Source organism: Miniopterus natalensis, chromosome 1, assembly GCF_054644295.1.
Source record: "Miniopterus natalensis isolate mMinNat1 chromosome 1, mMinNat1.hap1, whole genome shotgun sequence".
Taxonomy (NCBI): Eukaryota; Metazoa; Chordata; class Mammalia; order Chiroptera; family Miniopteridae; genus Miniopterus; species Miniopterus natalensis.
The window spans coordinates 190,555,362-190,573,390 of record NC_142081.1 but is presented as its reverse complement, the minus strand read 5'-3'; positions in this window follow the sequence as shown (position 1 = coordinate 190,573,390).

Below are 18,029 nucleotides of genomic sequence, written 5' to 3'. Positions count from 1 at the left end.
TGTTAAGACCCTATCTCCAAATAAGTTCACATTCTGAAGTTCAGGGGGTTAGGACTCCAGCATACCATTTCTGGAGGGCATAGCTCAGACTAAAACAACCCATATATGTGATTTTACAGAAGTGGGATTACTTCACATGCTGGGGTACTTTTGTTATTTCCAATGTATTTATTTGCATAGTATCCTCCCCTTATCTGCAGTGTCACTTAAAATTCATGGTAATTTATTAGTTCAGGTGATTAGGGTCAATGGTTATAAAATACAATATTCCTGTAGGTGGAGGAGATTCATTTTGCAAGAGAAACAAAGTCCAATTTCTAAATGCTCATTGTGTTCATTAATGTGCCACCTCTACTTTTACATCAATGATAAAAATCCTAAAATATTTAGAATATAGTTTAAAAATTGATCAGGTACAAACCTACCTACATTTGGAATTTTTAAATCCCCAAATTATTTTAAGTAGAATTTATTAGTTCCAGATTTATATTCTAACACTCTAATCCAGGACAAGTCCTAGGAAATGCAATGGAAAACATTACTTTTCGTGTTTTTGCCACACTTGACAAAATATGCCACAAAGTAACTCAAAAGAAAGTCAAAGCTCTAAAGCAATGCAATTCAGTTTCCCTGGCAGGCAGCAGGTTAGGGACAAACTTCGTCAAAAGGAAACAGGTATAAAATGTGGGTGCCCAGAAGTAAGAAAATGAATGCAAAACGAAAAGCTCGGTTTTTACAAGCTTGCAAAAACCTGTGCGGCAATTCCTGTGTGAGGAATGAACTCCAGCAGATGAAACGGCAAAGCATCCGCAGCAGAGCAACTCCCGCTACAATATTTAAAAATATTATTGGCCACAACAACACTCCCTTAAACCTTCATCACTGTATTTCTCATTCAGCTTTGTATCTCGCTACTCTCTATGTCTCGCTAATGAAGCATAGACTCTCGTGGGCCATAAATCTTTTCCGAAGCCCACTTACAATGCCAAGGCCAAATGAGAGCTTCACTGAAGGAGTCATCTCCTGCAAGCCTTAGGATAGGAATGCTATTTTGGTCTCCGCCAAAAAATTATCAGCTAAAGAAAGCCTCAAACTTAGAAAAGCCATCATAAGCTCATGTTTTCACTGACTTCGTTTAGACACAGAGCGTTCTAAAGGTTAATTGAATGGATGGGCATCCACTCTCTTTTGCATTATGCTAAGATTACACCTATGAATATAAAATGAACCGCATTTCCAAAGTAACAATGGCCAAGTACAAATACCCTTCGCTTTATCTTTCAGTTTTTAATATTTCCCAGAGGACACAGTCAGCAGACACATCTCTACCCCTTGTCAGTTTCTTCTCAATGAGTGAGAGCGGTGGGAGCCACAGTAGCTCCAGTGCCTGTGTCACAGGGGAGACCACAGCATGGGAGGAATTCTAATAGACAATGCCTTAATATTTCATTCACAAGGTGAAGTGACCTTTTGGCTGGTCTTCCCATATCTAAGCATATTTTACTACCAGGGAGGAGAGCAGTATGGATTTTTGTGAGGTATCTACAGGAACTGAAGAAGCAGCTGTGAGTTTGTTACCGTCAGTGTCCTTCTGAGAACATCTCCAGGTTTCTCCTGAGGCACTATCGGATAAAGTGGGTCCTTTCTTCCGCACACGCTGGGTTAAAGGTATTTTCCAACAAAAGCACAGCCTATGAGGCAAAAGAACATATCCTAATTTCAACAAAATTAGGGAATTTTGCACAGGAGTTAATGGGTGACACTGTTTTAAACGAAGGTGCCAGTATGTGGGACCAGCAGGGAACTCCTCCAATCAGCTGGACAGGGGTCATAGAAAATGGGAAAAGGAAACAGACAAGCAGCATACAAAGGAAGAAACCCAAAATGTTCATAAGAATTTGAAAGGATATTAAAATTTTTTCGCAATCAGGAAAAGGCAAACAAAGGCAACATCAAGATACCACATTATACCTTTTAAGTCGGCAATAATAACAAAGTTGGATATTCCCCAGTGCTCATGGGGAGTTGGAGACCCTCATGAACTGCTGATGACTGGTGTAGGCATCATTCTGAGAAGCAATCCAGCCACCTGGAGATATATACATAATATTTTTATATATTTATTTATGTATGTATCACAGTATACCAGTCCCTGATGTATATCCCAGGGAAGTTCTCACACAGCCCCTTCAAGATTGGCTCACAGCATTTCCTGTGTTGGTAAAGAGAGTTGGAGGTGGAAACTAAGTAACAGAATTTTTTTAAGTGTATTTGCATACTTTCAGAAGAGCATGCCCTCTCCCCTTGAAAGAGCCCCTGCCTCTCCTTTTAGCTTATATGCAAAGCTTCACCCTTTCCATCGTCTGCCTGTGGGCATTGGATTTCATACCCTGCTCAACAGTCCTGTACTTCAGCCATATCTCCAATACCTTGAGCACATTTAAAAATGTGAGAGAGGCACTGAGTAGGCATACGCCTGAGTGGAAAGGACAAAGTGGCAGCTATCAGTCTATGTTTTCTGATCAACTAAAGAGGAGACACAGCCCCTTCTGGGGAGGTGAGCTCTAATTCTGCACATTACAAGGTCCAGAAACAAGCATATGTAAAAGGATTTTTCACAATATTCTGCTTGCTTGAAGAACATGGCAAAAGAAACAAAAGAGCAAAAAGGACAGGCCTAAGATTTCTCTCTCTCTCTGTCTCTCTCTTTCTTGCTTTAATTTGAGCCATTTACAAAATGACACATCACAAGAAGACAGGCGCCAATTTTCAAAGCCGGGTCCCTCCGTCAGCTCTCCATACACAGTGCAGAGAAAGCCAGCCGTCCCCACTTGCCAGCTTTAAGCCAGCTTTAAGCCAGCTTTAAGCGCTTTAGTCTGCTAAGGAAAGCTCTCCAAATGAACAGATGTACAAATACTGTTTCATGGGCTGGATACTCAAATCAAAACTCTGTCTGCAGATTCGAGAGCAATGAAATTGTGTTGCAAATTCTGATGGGGGTGGGAGGGAGGGCATGCAGCCAGATCAGTGCAAACTGTCACCACTTAGCAGGTTTCTCTGCAGATGCAGACTCATCTGCTTCGAGGCCCCATAGATCCGTACAACTTCGTGTTTCATGCTATCTGATTATTTTTTAGTAATAAATGGACACTTAGTGTATCATAAAGTGTTAGGCAAATTTACTAAAAGGAATTTAATCCAGTGTTATCATGTTCCTATTAGTGTTCAGTTCTCAAATTTACCATTCAAATGGATAGGAGAGATTAGGAAAGGATTCATGATGAAACAACCAAAATTTTAGCATTACAATTACAGAAGTGCTTTCAAAGTCCTATGTTTAAGTTGATGAATGCTAAACTTCAAACACACTCTTGCCTTTTAAATCACCTCTTTCGTTAAATTCTGTATGTTGATCCATTCAACTAACATTTATTAACTGTTGACTGTGTGACAGTCATTGTGTTAAGTGGTGTGTGTGTGTGTGTGTGTGTGTGTGTGTGTGTGTGTGAGATCACATTTAATGTTACCTTCCCAAGGGGATTTTGATACATTTTATGAAAAGACATATCATTTGGGAATATGTTCCATCTCATTCTGTTTTAATCAGTCAGCCACAATTTTTCTAGAAGTAACCACATCTAGGTATATACATACGAAAAAGAATCATGTGTTCACAGGCAATGCACAAGACTGCTCAAAGCGGCATTACTCCTAATCAGCCCAAGCAATACATTAGAATGGATAAATTATCGTTGATTCAAACAATGAAATATCACACAACAATGAAAATAAACAGACTGCAAAAACAGTCATGAGCCACATAAGGACCTTTTGGTCAATGACGAATCACTTATTCAACACCAGTCCTATAAGATCACTATGAAGCTGAACTATTCCCGTCATCTAGTGGTGTGGCAGCCACAGTAAGACTGCAGAACACCTTTCTCACGTGTTTGTGGTGATGCTGGTATAAACCTACTGCTCTGCCAGTCGTGTAAGAGTGTAGCACATCCAGCTACAGTGGGCTATACCAGCTAGGTTTGTATAAATACACTGAGTGATGTTTGCAGAATGATGAAATCACCTAACGACATATATCAGAATAGATCCCCTTCGTTAACCGGCGCATGGCAATACTACGGATGACGCTCACAGAAATAACATTGAGCGAAAGACGTCAAACACAAACGTGTACTATGTGACTCCATTTATAAAGAGCTTAAAATTAATCAGAGGAGGTAGGAGTGAGAATAGTGATTACCTTTGGGAGCATGCATAGTGCCAGGAAGGGACACCGCTGGGGGGGTCTGAGGTGCTGGCAGTGTCCTGATTCCTCGCCTGGGTGTGGGTTGCAGGGATGTTTGCTTTTTGAAAATCTGAGCTGTTCCTTTCTCTGTGCATTTGATAGTCCAATAAAAAAAAATCTGTGTGCATTAAAAAAGTAACCACACACACATATTAATAGTGAGAAATATTTACTGTATAATACTCAGGTTAAAAAACTTTAAAATCTGCCCAGCTAGTGTGGCTCCATTGGTTGAGCACTGTCCCATGCACCAGGAGGTCGCCAGTTCCATGTCTGGTCCGGGCACAGGCCCAAGTTTCGGGATCAATCCCCTGTAGGGGGTGTCCAGGAGGCAGCCAATTGATGTTTCTCCCTCATGGATGTTTCTATTTCTTTCTCCCTCTCCCTTCCTCTCTCTCTAAAAATCAATAAAATCATATTAAAAAAACAACTTTAAAACCTTACTGTATGACTACAACTCAGTAAATATAACACTGTGTACTGGCAGAGAACACAGAAAGTGATAAAAATATATAAAGGTTTTGGAATTAACAGTAGTGCTCTTTCTTTCTGAACTTCTCCCGATGTTAGTACCACACTGAATAGTTACTTTCTAAAAGGTAAAAGCAATATGTTGTGCCTAAGATTCCTCCAACCTGCTTGTCCACCATAAAACTTCCCAAATCTCAATTTGTCTTGGAATCAATTCCATGCCCCTGCCAAGTCCTGAAGTCCTGAAGCTACATGGAGTCTTGCGTGCCTCTAACTCCTCCTGTGCCTCTCTTACTTATTGACTATGGTTGTCTTCACCAACTCACATTCCTGCTAACAGTGCACAGGGTTCCCTTTCCTCCACATTCTCGCCAACACTTGTTATTTCTGGGCTTTTGATGATAGCCATTCTAATAGGTATGGGGTGATATCTCATTGTGGTTTTCATCGGCATCTCCCTGATGCCTAGTGACTTTGAGCACCTTTTCATACATCTATCGGTCAATCTGTATGTCTTCTTTGGAAAAATGTCTATTCAAACCCTCTGCCCATTTTTTAATCAGAATGTTTGGGGCGTTTGTTGCTTTTGAGTTGCATGAATTCTTTTTATATTTTGGATATTAACCCCTATCAGATATATGATTTGCAAATATTTTCTCCCATTCAGTAAAGTTGCCTTTTCACTTTGATGATGGTTTTCTATGCTATGAAAGTATAAAGTTTTTAAAATGTTCAGTTGGATGTGTAAAATATGATACATCTATTTGTAAAATGTTCTCATTGCTTAGTGTTTCTCAAAGCATGCTCCCTGGACCAAGAACACCAAAATCATTTGGGAAATAGCTAAAAAACGTAAATTATCAGGCCTAACCATATACTTACTGAGTTAGAAACTGAGTATTTCAACAAACCTCACAGGTGAATCTCATGCATGCAAAGATCAAAAACCCCTGCTTTAGAGCTACCCATTTTTCACAGGATATTCCTGGATTGTATACTTATCCCATCTATGCTTAATATTTCAGTAACGCTGGCTCAAAATTAGGAAATAACATGAATCCTCGTACTAATCTTGTTTTAAGTATTCAAAGCATTCTTTTTAATGAAATAAAACATTAATTACCCTACTATAGAAACAGCTGTTTATCGCCCAGGGAGCCTTCTGTTTAGGAAAGTAAAATTACATAACAGAGCAAGTGTATTGTTTATGCAGGAATGAGCCCAAGAACCTGTGTGGCTGCCTTTCTACATAAATTACATTTGTTTATAATATTAATCAATCAACGGCATTAAATATTTCACTTTCTTGGTAAAACTAGAGAAAGCCACTTCATCAAAACAAAAATGTTAGGTAAGGACAGAAAGGTTGGAAAATTACACACAGTACTCAAAGTGGTGGAAATTTCTAAATATTTTAACACGAAAAGATATATGAGTCAATATGATCCTAGACACTCTCAGGCATATTTTATCGAGCTAGTCAATAGGCAGATTTCCATCAACACCTGCATTGTTAGATTCCATAAATTCAGTGGATTAGAACTGGTAAAATATTTACATTTCCCTTTGTACTGTGACCTAGCTCATCTTTATTTTTTCCCTTTTATTTTTTAAGATATAACCTATATCAACTGCTCTGTATGCCTAGGAAGCTATGTATTAAAAATTATGTCTTTTAGGCTTCTATTAAAAGTTTAAAGTCTGCTTCAGTGTTTCTTGTAGAAATAACTCATATTTTTATTGCATTTGTATATTTATGCATTTCTCATTAAAAACAAATTTTATAAATTGCTACATGTACACCTAAGCGATCTCATCACAGTGAGACATAATAATTGGAAAGAGACATATATTTGTAAGAGAGAGTACAAGGTATTCACAAGGATCTGGATGTAACACTGACTCTGACACTTTATAGTCTTATGACCTTAGTCATTTCATGTAACCTTTCTGGGTCCAAGGTTGTCATTGCTAAAATGAAAATTTTAAATGTATAAAACTTAAAGGACTATTATGAGTACATCAGAAGGGCTTTTGGCTCCTTACGTGATTCATCTCAATGACACTCCTCTCCCAATACACAAAACAGTCACAGATGCTTAATGTGAGCATCCTTCAGAACCAGTAAAGGAAATGGGCTTCTCATATGTACGCTCTCTGGGCAAAGGACAGAACCAGCAGCGTAAAAGAGAGAAACATGAGGATACCAACTGTAGGAAACACTAGGAGATGTAGGGACACTTGGTGTGCTGTCCCAGGCCACACGGCATGTTGAAAACAAGTTTAACCAAATTTTTGAGGGGGCTGAGAAGTGCCCATTGGAACTGAGTTACACACAATAATAAACTGAATCTCAGTTCTCCCCAGTACTAATACCAAATTCGAGCTCCTTGTTTTCCAACTACAGGCATGAAATCGAAGTGGGCCGACCTTGAGAATCATGCCCCAGTGAGGAGCTGATCCTACGGCACTTAAGATTTTCATTTTTGAACTGTCTTCCTAATATAGAATTAAATACAATGCCATTATAAATCTCTGTTGAGTGAATACATTAATAAAATAATACTTTTTGCATTTAAAATATATGTATACTGTTAATCATCTGGTTTCATTATAGCCAATCTGTGCAATGAGATGTGTATGTTCACACAACAGGGAAAACCCTGCAAAGACAATTTCTGTAATTGAAAAGTTTAGTAGCAGGCATAAAACAAAGCCGAGATCTTCATTTCACTGCATACCCTTCCTGTACTCATTAAGACGTTCAGGGCTGACTGAGACCAAGAACACAATGGGAAATGCTAAGTGTTTTTGCCTCTATTAGCATATGCAGTGCTTCAATTTGCTGAAAATGTGGTTCATCTGCATTGCACAGAGAGAATTCTTTTCAAAAATAGATGCTTTCGTTACTTTTTTCCAATACTGGGAGGACGGTGGTGTTTTGTTTGGTGAATCATAAGTCATTCCTAGTGTTGTTCCCCCCCAACAAAAGATTTTCTAAAAAGTTTGCAAGAGGTGCTTTGTTTTGTGCATAAGATAAAACCTGAGACGGTTTTCATATTCTAGTCCGCTTCCTGAGCGGGGCTGTAGCGTTACTTAGTAATAAAGGACAGATGAAGACAAGGAGGGAATGGCAACACCACGCTTTAGTGGCTTAGTCAATTACCTGCTTTCTCCAACAATCACTGAAGAACATGCTTTCTCATCCTGAGAAACGAAGCCTTGCCAGCTCTCTCCAGAGCACAAGCACCCCTGCAGGCCCGTTAAACGCCTTTGTAACACGGGTGCTAGAAACCCAGAGTGAACAGCAAAGGTTCAGTGACATGCCTTGGCCATCATGAAGTCATCTGCAAACATCAACTTAGTCTGAAGTTTTGCCCATGCCTTCCTTTCTCCAGGCTCCCTTCCTTTTTATCCTGCTGTGTGTGGTATGGTGTAAATGATCATTTATTTTATTTTTGTGCAGGACATTTATAAAGTGATCAGAAGTAAATGCTAATGTGCTTTCAAAGCAGAAAAACTCATTCATCAAATTCAGAAAATTTGTTCTTGTAACATGACCCTTTCAGGTGTTAAAACGTGAACTTGTGTTCGCTCCAGAAGATCCCTGGGGCCATAGATGTATTTGCACCTGTAACACAGCATAATCTAGTGATGGGTGGCCTACCAGAGTAATGAGATGAAACTCCTTTTTAAGTCTTTCTGGAGGATTGTCTGTCTGCATATGTGTCCCTCCGATATTTGCTGCAAATATTTTAAGGAAACATCAATTTTGGGTTCCCTTTACCTAACCATCTGGGAATAAATTGTCCTTTTGATGACTTCAGATCACGTGCTTCAGCCACACACTGTCAAGTACAGGGAGGGGCAGGTATGGAACAATCTTCTTCCTTCTGGGATCTTCTGTTTTTCTTTGAGTTTGAAGAGTCCTTTTGTTTCTTCAGTCAAGGGCTCTCTCTAAAATCTTTTTTCTATATGACCTCATCCATAGTCACGGATTCAAATACCATCTAGATGCTAATAGCACTCACATTTGTATTTCTATACTGACCATTCTCCAAGTCTCAGGGAAAATTTCCCACCCCACATCTCCACCTTAGTGGAACTTGTTCAAGGGAAATTCATATTTATTTTGACCTCCTTGTGTACCTGGATTTATGCCAGTTTCTTTGCAGCTTTATATACGTCTTTGTCAATTTGGGCTCCTTTAACAAAGTGCCATAGAGTTCGTGGCTTGTAAACAACAGAAATTTGTTTCTCCCAGTTTTGGAGGGTGGAAGTCGGAGATGAGGGTACCAGACAGCTGGCACCAGTTTGGGTGAGGGCTCTCTTCTGCGCTGAGGACTATTGTCCTCTCATTGTAGGCTCACATGGCAGGAAGAGATCAAGAGACTTCTCTAGGGTCCCTTTGATATGGGTACTAATTTCACGTATGGGGGACCGATCCTCAGGATCTAATTAGCTCCCAAAGGCACCACCCCTTAATACTACACTTTAGGAGATTAAGATTTCAACATCTGAGTCATGGGGGAACAAATATTCAGTCCATTTCACATCCCTGACCTCACTTAATCCTGGTTTATAGGCTCCACTGGGGTGGAGCCTGCATATATTTTCATTGCTATATCCCCACTGTCACACACCATATCTTCTACACAGTTTGTGCAATGATTTGTAAAGTAAATTAGTTAATCCTCACAACAATTCTGTGAGTACCTGGAGTTATGAGAACAGTTAACCAGGGAGAAACAAGATGGTCGCGGAGGTAACAGCTTCACCCGCCGCCTCCCTCAGCCGCATCAGAATTACAACTAAAATACAGAACCACCCTCACTCAGAGCCTCCTGAGGTCTGGCTGCACAGAAGCCCCACAACCAGGGTGCAAAGCAGCACCGAGACCGGGAGGAGGGGCGGAGACGCGGGCGGGGCGGGACTGGATCCAGGAGACTGGGTCCGGGCCCACACCCAGTGCCGGGGGTAAACCCGGGAGGGAATCTCAGCAGTGGAGGTTTCCCAGAGGAATGAGGGGTCCCAGCCCCACAGCAGGCCCCCAGCCCAGGGCTCCAGGGCCGGGAAGAGACGTTCCCACAAGTCCGGGCTGTGAAACCAGAGGGACTATGGCTGAGGGTCGCGGAGGCTGCGGGAGCCCCAGCAGCTCCTCTCAAGGGCCCGGCACGGACTCACTCGGACGCTCCCTCTGAGCCCAGCGCCGGGAGCAGCCTGAAGGGACCCGGGACACTCGGGGGGAACTAACCTGCCTGAGATCCCGGCGAGAGGCGGAGGGCGGCTTCCTCCCGGGCAGAAGGGCTGGCGGAGGCCATGGCTCCTGTGGCGAGTCCTCCCCGCACAGCCGGCAGGCAGGCGCCATGTTTGAGTCGCCAGCACCTGACTCACCTTTGGCCCCGCCCCGTGATTCCCGGAGGCCCCGCCCCTCCCCACCTGCAGCTCATCCGGGCCATTTCCAGGGGCTTTTCTGTGCAAGTGGCCTCTCGAGCCTCATGCTTAGGACTTTCCTAAAGTCTCTCAAACAAGCAGCAGCTGCCCCATACGGCTTGATAAGCGGCCCAGGCCTGGCACTAGCGGCAGCTGCACTGGCTCATAGCTGGGCCTCTCCTGGGCTCCTCCAAGCCCAGCACAAGGAGCAGCCAACTACGGTTTGCTGTGCAGCTCATGCTGGGGGGCCCTGGGCAAGGCACTGGTAGAGGCTGACTTTGCACCTCCTGGGAGGCAGTGCCCCTGGTGGTCAGACTCGACCACGCTGGATTATAACCCTACCACAGCCACGAGTGATACACTCAGGGGCACACTTGGTAAACACCAAAGCTCCCCTGAAGTAAATCCTGCTCCATGGGGGTGTCTCCAGCACAGCAGCTCTTTGGCTGTAGTTGCAGCTGGTCCTCACAGCTGATTGGCCTGGGGGTCAGTTCCTCCCAGTGACACCAACAGCAACCAAGGCTCAACTACAACAGGACAGTGCACACAGCACACACAGGGGAGCACCTGGAAGGCCCAGCTCAGGTGACAGGAGAGGCTGAGCCACTGGACCCTACAGGACACCTACTACACAAAGCCACTCTACCAATTCCAGGAGACACAGCAGCTCTACCTAATACATAGAAACAAACACCTGAAAGCAGCCAAAACATGGAGGCAAAGAAATGTCACAAAGGAAAGAACAGAAGAAATCTCTAGGAGAGAAACTAAATGAAATACATGCAAGCAAGCTAACAGATACAGAGTTTAGAATAATGGTTATAAGGATGCTCAAGGATATTAGTAAGAATATGACGAAAATAATTGAGAAAATCGATGACATAATGAAGTACCAATTTGAAAGGAAGGCTACAGGAACTGAAATGAAGAATAATTTACATGGAATCAACAGTAGAGCAGAGGACACTGAGAATCAAATCAGCAATTTGGAACATGAAGAAACAAAAAACACCCAACCAGAAGAGCAAAGAGAAAAGAGAATCCAGAAATATGAAAGAAGCATAAGGAGCCTCTGGGACAATTTTAAGAGGCCCAAAATTAGTATTATTGGGGTGCCAGGAGGAGAAGAAAGAGAGCAAGAAATTGAAAACCTATTTGAAAAAATAATGACAGAAAACTTCCCCTACCTGGGGAAAGAAATAGACTTACAAGTCCAGTGTACAGATATTTGTGTTTTCCTCCCTTCCTACCTCTATCTCATTCCCACAACCCAAATAATTAAGTCACATCAAGTCTAATATTTCAGAAAAGTTCTCTCATCTCTGGCTCTTTCTCTTCACTTTTTGCTGCTAATACATACGCTCTGTTCTTCATTGTTTCTGACTTACAATCATGCTATGTTCATTGCTTTCACTAGTCTTCTGTCTGCATTATCCACTCACACTTATTATTTTCTACTTGGTCATTGTATTGGTCTACCAATAAAAGCAGAGCTGTTCCCACCACCATCCTTCTTAAAAATTTGCTTTGGATCCCTAATGCTTGTATATAAAATTTGAACTCCTTACTATGACTGACTTGACCTGGAATTTCTAAGCTCAAATTATAGTCCAGCCTCCTCTCCCAACACCCTCCTCCATATAAACCTCTGATCTTGTCCCTGAGGGCTTTATTAATTGTGTATAGAGAACACTTGCTATGTACCAGGCACTATATAAGGGAAATAAAAAGCAAACTGAATTTCTGCCCTCATCAAGTTCATAGTCTAGTGATGTATGAAGATGGGAATCAATAACAAAATTGAATCTACAATTACTAGTGACTATGATAGTGAACAAAAACTTTGAATAATGTCTGTTTAAGGAGAGAAGAAAATTGCTAAGTACAAGTGCTTCTAGGAAGCAATTGTTTATTTTTTTCACTCATTCATTTTGCAAGAAATATATTCAGTATTCTCTAACTTGAAATCTTTTTGCATTTTATGCATTGATTTTATTTTAAGGTATATTTACTGTAAATGGCATATGGTTGCTTATTTTATCCAGTGATACAGTCTTATTTATAATGGAAAAGTCATCCATCTACACTTAATACAATTACTGATAGAGTTGATTTTAAATTTACCATCATCTGATTTATTTTTATTTGTTAGACTTGTTCTATCTTCATTTTTTAAATTTTTCTTGCCCCATATCAATTTATTATTTTGATCATTTCCCCCCTCTTTATCATGCTTTTAGTGATGAGTCTAGATTAGGGTCTCTCATTGTCAGCACTGTTGACAATTTGGACCAGATAATTCTTTGCTATGAGAGTGGCTTTCCTGTGCATTGTAGGTTTTAGCAGCATCTCTGGCTTCTACTGATCAAAAGCGAGTCGTATCATCTTAGTCATGACAATCAAAAATGTCTACAGATATTGCCAAATGTTCCTTGAAGAACAAAATCATCCTTAGTTGAAAACCAACCCTTGACTCAACAAATTGCAATGTAAACAAAGATTCTTTTTTTCCTTTTTTGGCATACAAAGGCCTTTTAACATTTATTTCAATTTTTCCCTCCTCTCAATTGCTACAACATGCCTGTTGCTATTTTAATTCTCTATATATATCAACTTGTATAAGATATTCTATTGGTTTCAACCACTAACATCATTTAGACTTTTCCACATATTTACTTTTACATTGCTTTTCATATCTTCCTACAACTCTGAGTTTCTAACCAATATTATTTTCCTTTTACATGCAGAATATTCTTATCTTCTCTGGGGTCATATACTGATGATTCATTATCTCAGTTTTTGTTTGCCTGAAAATTCCCTTATTTCACTATTATTTTTGAGGAATATTTCCACTGAGTATAGAACTGTGGGTTGGCAGTTATATTTTTTTAACAATTTGAAATTTTATTTTATTCACTTTTTTCATCCATTGTTTCTGTTGAGAAATATGCTGTCAATCTAATTGTAGCTCCCTGAGGGTAACATTATTTTTTCTAGACGCTTTGAAGATTTTCTCGTTTTTTGGTTTTCAGCAATTTGAATGTGATGTGCCTCAGTGTGTTTTTCTTTGTAGTTATCTGACTTAAGATTAATAGTGATTCTTGAATCTGTGGTCTAAAATCTTTTGTCATTTAAAAAAATTCTCAGCCAATTTCTCTTCAAATATCACTAAACCTCATTATCTCTCCCCTTCCTTTTAAAGCTGCAATTACATGCACATATATTTTTACTGTACTTTATGTGTTTTTAAATTTAGTGTGGTGTGTTTTCTATCATTTTGTCTCTCTTTGCTGAATACTGTATGTTTTTCATATGAACCACTTTGTATTTCACTAATTTTCTTTCTGAGCTGTGTTTAATCTGCTGATAAAGCCGTTCACTGAATCTTGATACTGTTGTTGCACCTTTTGCTTATATAATTTTCACTTGGTACTTTTGTGAAATATGTTCCAGTTCTCTGATAAATTCCCAAGTTTATCTTATTTCTAGAGTTCATTAGGCACAGTTATTTTAAACCCCATAACTGATTAATCTACTAGCTTGATTATGAACAAGCCTATTTATACTGTATAATGTTAATTTTGATTTTAATCACATCGTCTTATTACTCATATGCCTATATACTATTTGAGGATTCCAAACACTGTATATTAAAATTGCTAAGAGTATTTGAGGCCTTGGATAATGCTATCTTCTTTCACATTTAGGCTGAGTAATTCTTCACTATCTTGGTAGCTTTCTGATGCCTTCAAATAATTATTTTTGGTACAATTGTTAACCATCTATGATAACAGATCAGTTTCCCTTTTAAAAAATCTTTTACAACAAATGTTATGTGGTCCAATTGTGCCTTACTAGAATACAGTTTTTGGCAAGTATGATTCATTATGCAAGTTCGAGAACACCTGAACTGGTCTCTACCTTGTTCAATAAGATTACTCCACTGAGTATGCATCTGGTGGTTGCAAAAATATTTGATTACTATAAATGTTTCTAAATTCTCTCAATTTCTATATTTGATTTTTTGTGTATCTATAGAAACTGGGGGCCACCCTAGTGGCACTGTTAATAGACCATACTTAGAGATATACTCTTCTAACAATCAATAAAGAAATCTTCTACTTAGAGATCTAAAATAAGCAGGACCTACTTTGTCTTGAGTAAAGTAAGTATATGCTTCAAACTATATTAATACAACTTCAATAAATTAATCAGTTATTCTTTAAATCCTTGCTCTAAAAAAGCTTTAGCAAACATTTGCACAACTCTCCCAGTGGTAGAGGGAAAGCTATGCCTTGAGGATTATTTAAAGCAAACTAGATAATGCCATCTGCGTATGTACTAACACCTCATTAATTCAGAATCTGTGTTAATTTGGCCAAGTAAATTTACAGTGTTAGAAGAATTACAGTAAAGTATATAAAACCACTTAAAAAACTACATTTTCAATCATCCTCAAACACTTTAGAAGCATCTTTTCTCTTACAGTAATAAAGGACTGCTAATTACAAACTCTCCTTGTAGTTTTTTATAGCAATTCATCTCAAAGAAGTGGAAACAATCCTTAGCGAATTTGTTCTGTTACATACCCATGTAAAAATCATTTAAAAGAAAGAGAAACTTCTTTGAAATGGTTCTACAGATTTAGCCAAAATTTCTACCTCCCACTTAGTCCTATAGGAGTTTTAACTAGAATATTACTATATAAAGTATAAAGCTTTTTAGTAGAGTACCTGGGAGACCTGCTTTTGTTTAATGAGCATTCGCTTATCCTTTTGGTGATACAAACCTAATTTTTTTTTTCAGGACCTTCTCTAAGTGTAAGTGATTTGGACCTCACTACTGAATTCAGTGTGATATATGAGCCATATATAGCCAATCGGAGATCTCCTTCCCTCTGACTACAATCGCTGGTTCAAAGATGTGACCCACATGGGCCAATGAGAACCTGCGCCGGAACACTTAGGAAAGAAGCATTTTGTTCTACAGACATTTACAAAGTAGGAGGAATGGAGGAATGGAGGAAGGAAGGGAGGGAGAAAGCCTCAGCAGAAAGATAAATTTAAAGATGCTACACTGCAGGCTTTGAAGATAGTGTAAAGGGCCAGGAGCCAGGGACACCAGAAGAGGCAAGTACACAGACTGTCTCCTTGGAGCCCCCGGCGGGGTGTGGCCTTGCTGACACCACGGCTTGGGCCTAGCGATTTGGGGTTTCTGGACTCCAGAATAAATCTGTGGTGTTTTAAGCTACTAACATTGTGGTAATTTGTTGCAGTAGTAATAGGAAACTAATTCAGAGAGAGAGGAAGAAAAGTCCAAGGCTAACTCCCAGCCTTCCCGCCCTCCTCCCCTTTTGCAATTGGGGAAGCACCTTTCACGTCTTGTTCCCTGCTCCCAGCTGCTGACAAACTCAAGAAATCAGAGAAAATAATTGGTACCAAGCAGCTGACCCTCTCTGAGGGGAGGGCTCCCCAAACTTCTAATAATCTGTCATTTGGGGCCACTTTTGGTCATTAAATATTTATTAAAGGTTCAGCTGTTTTTTCCTGATCCTCTGGCACATCTTCACCAGAAATGACAGCAGCCCTGGGTCTCCTCTTTCCTATGAAGTGTTTGTTACTTTATGTGGCTTAGTTGATTTAGGTTTCTTTGATTTCAAGCTTCCTGTTGAGTTTAGAAAAAGAATTCTTATCAGATCTGTTCCATTTTCTAATGTAAGAATGATGGTGCCCTGTGAATTTTACATCCTAATTAGAATTCAGAAGTCTCCATATGACTTTTTTTTCTACTTCTGACAAGTTTCCAAATACGTCTGTCCAAAAAAAAAAAAAAGTGTTGCAAAAACGATGAAATATTCCAAGCTACACTATAAGAAGCGCTGAGAAACTACAGCAGGGTAAATACAAGGAAACCCATACTAGACACATAGAGCAAAACTGCTGAAAACTACAAAGAAAAAGAAAAAATGTAAAAGCATCAGAGGCAAACAAGACATGCTCCCCTGAAAGAAGTAAAAATAAGGCAGACATCTGCTTGCTCACTAGCAATTATGGAAGTCAGAAGTTAACAGAATATGCACTTAAAGTGCTGAAAGAAAATAGTTTCTAATCCAAAGTAATATATTTCAAAAATGAAGGAAAAACACAAGTGTTTCAGACAAACAAAACTGAACGAATTAAATAACAGCAGACCTACATTAACAAAAATATTGGCAAAGTCCTTCAGAAGGAAGATAAGTATGGATTTTTCAAATGTAAAAAGGAATAGAAATAATAGAAAAGGTAAATATGTTATTAAATATAAATGAAAAGTGAATGCATAAAGCACTAATAATGTCTTAGGGAGGTCAAAACATGCACTGAATTAAATTCTGAAGAAACCACAGAACAGGTGGGAAGTCCATGTATGAGCTTGAGAAATCACACCTATGACATTTAGGTGCTTCGGCCATGAAATGGTGGGGTTTCTCCCGCCAGCCTCAGATCCGAGGTGGCCTCTTACTTGCTGTAACAGTAAAAGGGGGGGAAGTAGCCTTTTACCAGTTCTGGGGCCCAGGCCTCAGGAGACTGATGCTTCCCCCCACTCCCTTGGGATATTCCATGTGCAGTGGAAGAAAGCTCAGAAGACTAGTGAACGAGGAGAGACTCCGTGGAGAGGGACTTCTAGCCAACACCCAACACCATGTGCCTTGTGAAGAAGGCACCTTAGATTTCCCATCTTGGACTTACGTAAGCCACCAGATATCTGTCCTCTCATGGATGATCCCAGACAAGACAGAAGACCCATCTGGCAGAACTCAAATTACAGAAATGTTAGCAAATCAATCATTGTTATTTGAAGTCATTAAGTTTTAGGGAAACTTATTATACAGCAATCGATAACCAAACTAATATATTATATAATAATAATATCAACTAATTTTTAGCAGTGGATTAACCCCTAGAAGTTTCAAAGTTTGATCAAATGTGGCAAGCTTAGCATTAACTTTAACATTTTAGGGAATTTTGTTGGCTTTTTAATAACGTTTCTCAAGAGGGTTGAGGATATTTGGTACCCTTTCAACCTGTGGCGGGAACTAATTTGTAAACTAATGTGCACCCTTAGGAAAAAGTTTCAAAGCTACATCACGCTACATACTGCCCATAGACTAGAGACTGATGCGGATCCTTACATGTTTTATAGAACTGTGCAGCCAAATCAAAATTCAAAGCAACAGACTACCAGCGTGAAGATGAGGTACTTATTTATTTCTTTTCATCAATCTTCCTTGTGGGTTCCACTTTAATAATAGCAGGAAGTAAAAATTTAACTTTATTCAATCAGGATATAATGGAATAATTTAAAACATCTCTTAAGGCAATTCAATTGCTTTAAAATGACTTAATTTGTTCCAGATTTGGCCCCTCTTCCAGCTACTTCACCTCAGGGTGGCATTTGCATGTAACCTATGAGGCTTAAAAAATTTCATTTTAATATTTTGCAATTAGAAAATTAGTAAAGTTGGGGGCTCCTGGTGCTTTGCTGAGCCCCAGCTGCGCTGCTTGAGGTGTGCATGGCCCGATCCTCTCTGTAGACGAACGCTGGCTTTGCTGCTAAAATCTGCAGTTTGTATATGTCCTGGTCATTCTTGCTTGGGTTGATCAAGTCCTGGGGGCCCCTCCTGCTGAGTCAGCTTATCTTCATTCTCATTGGTTCTACCCAAGGCCAGCTTTTACTGCCAGCTTGAGCCAGACTCAGGGGGTCCACCTGCAGTTTTGGCTTCGATTAAAACCAAAATTACCCCTCTGGTAATCACCGTCATCGAGCTTTCAGCAGCCTC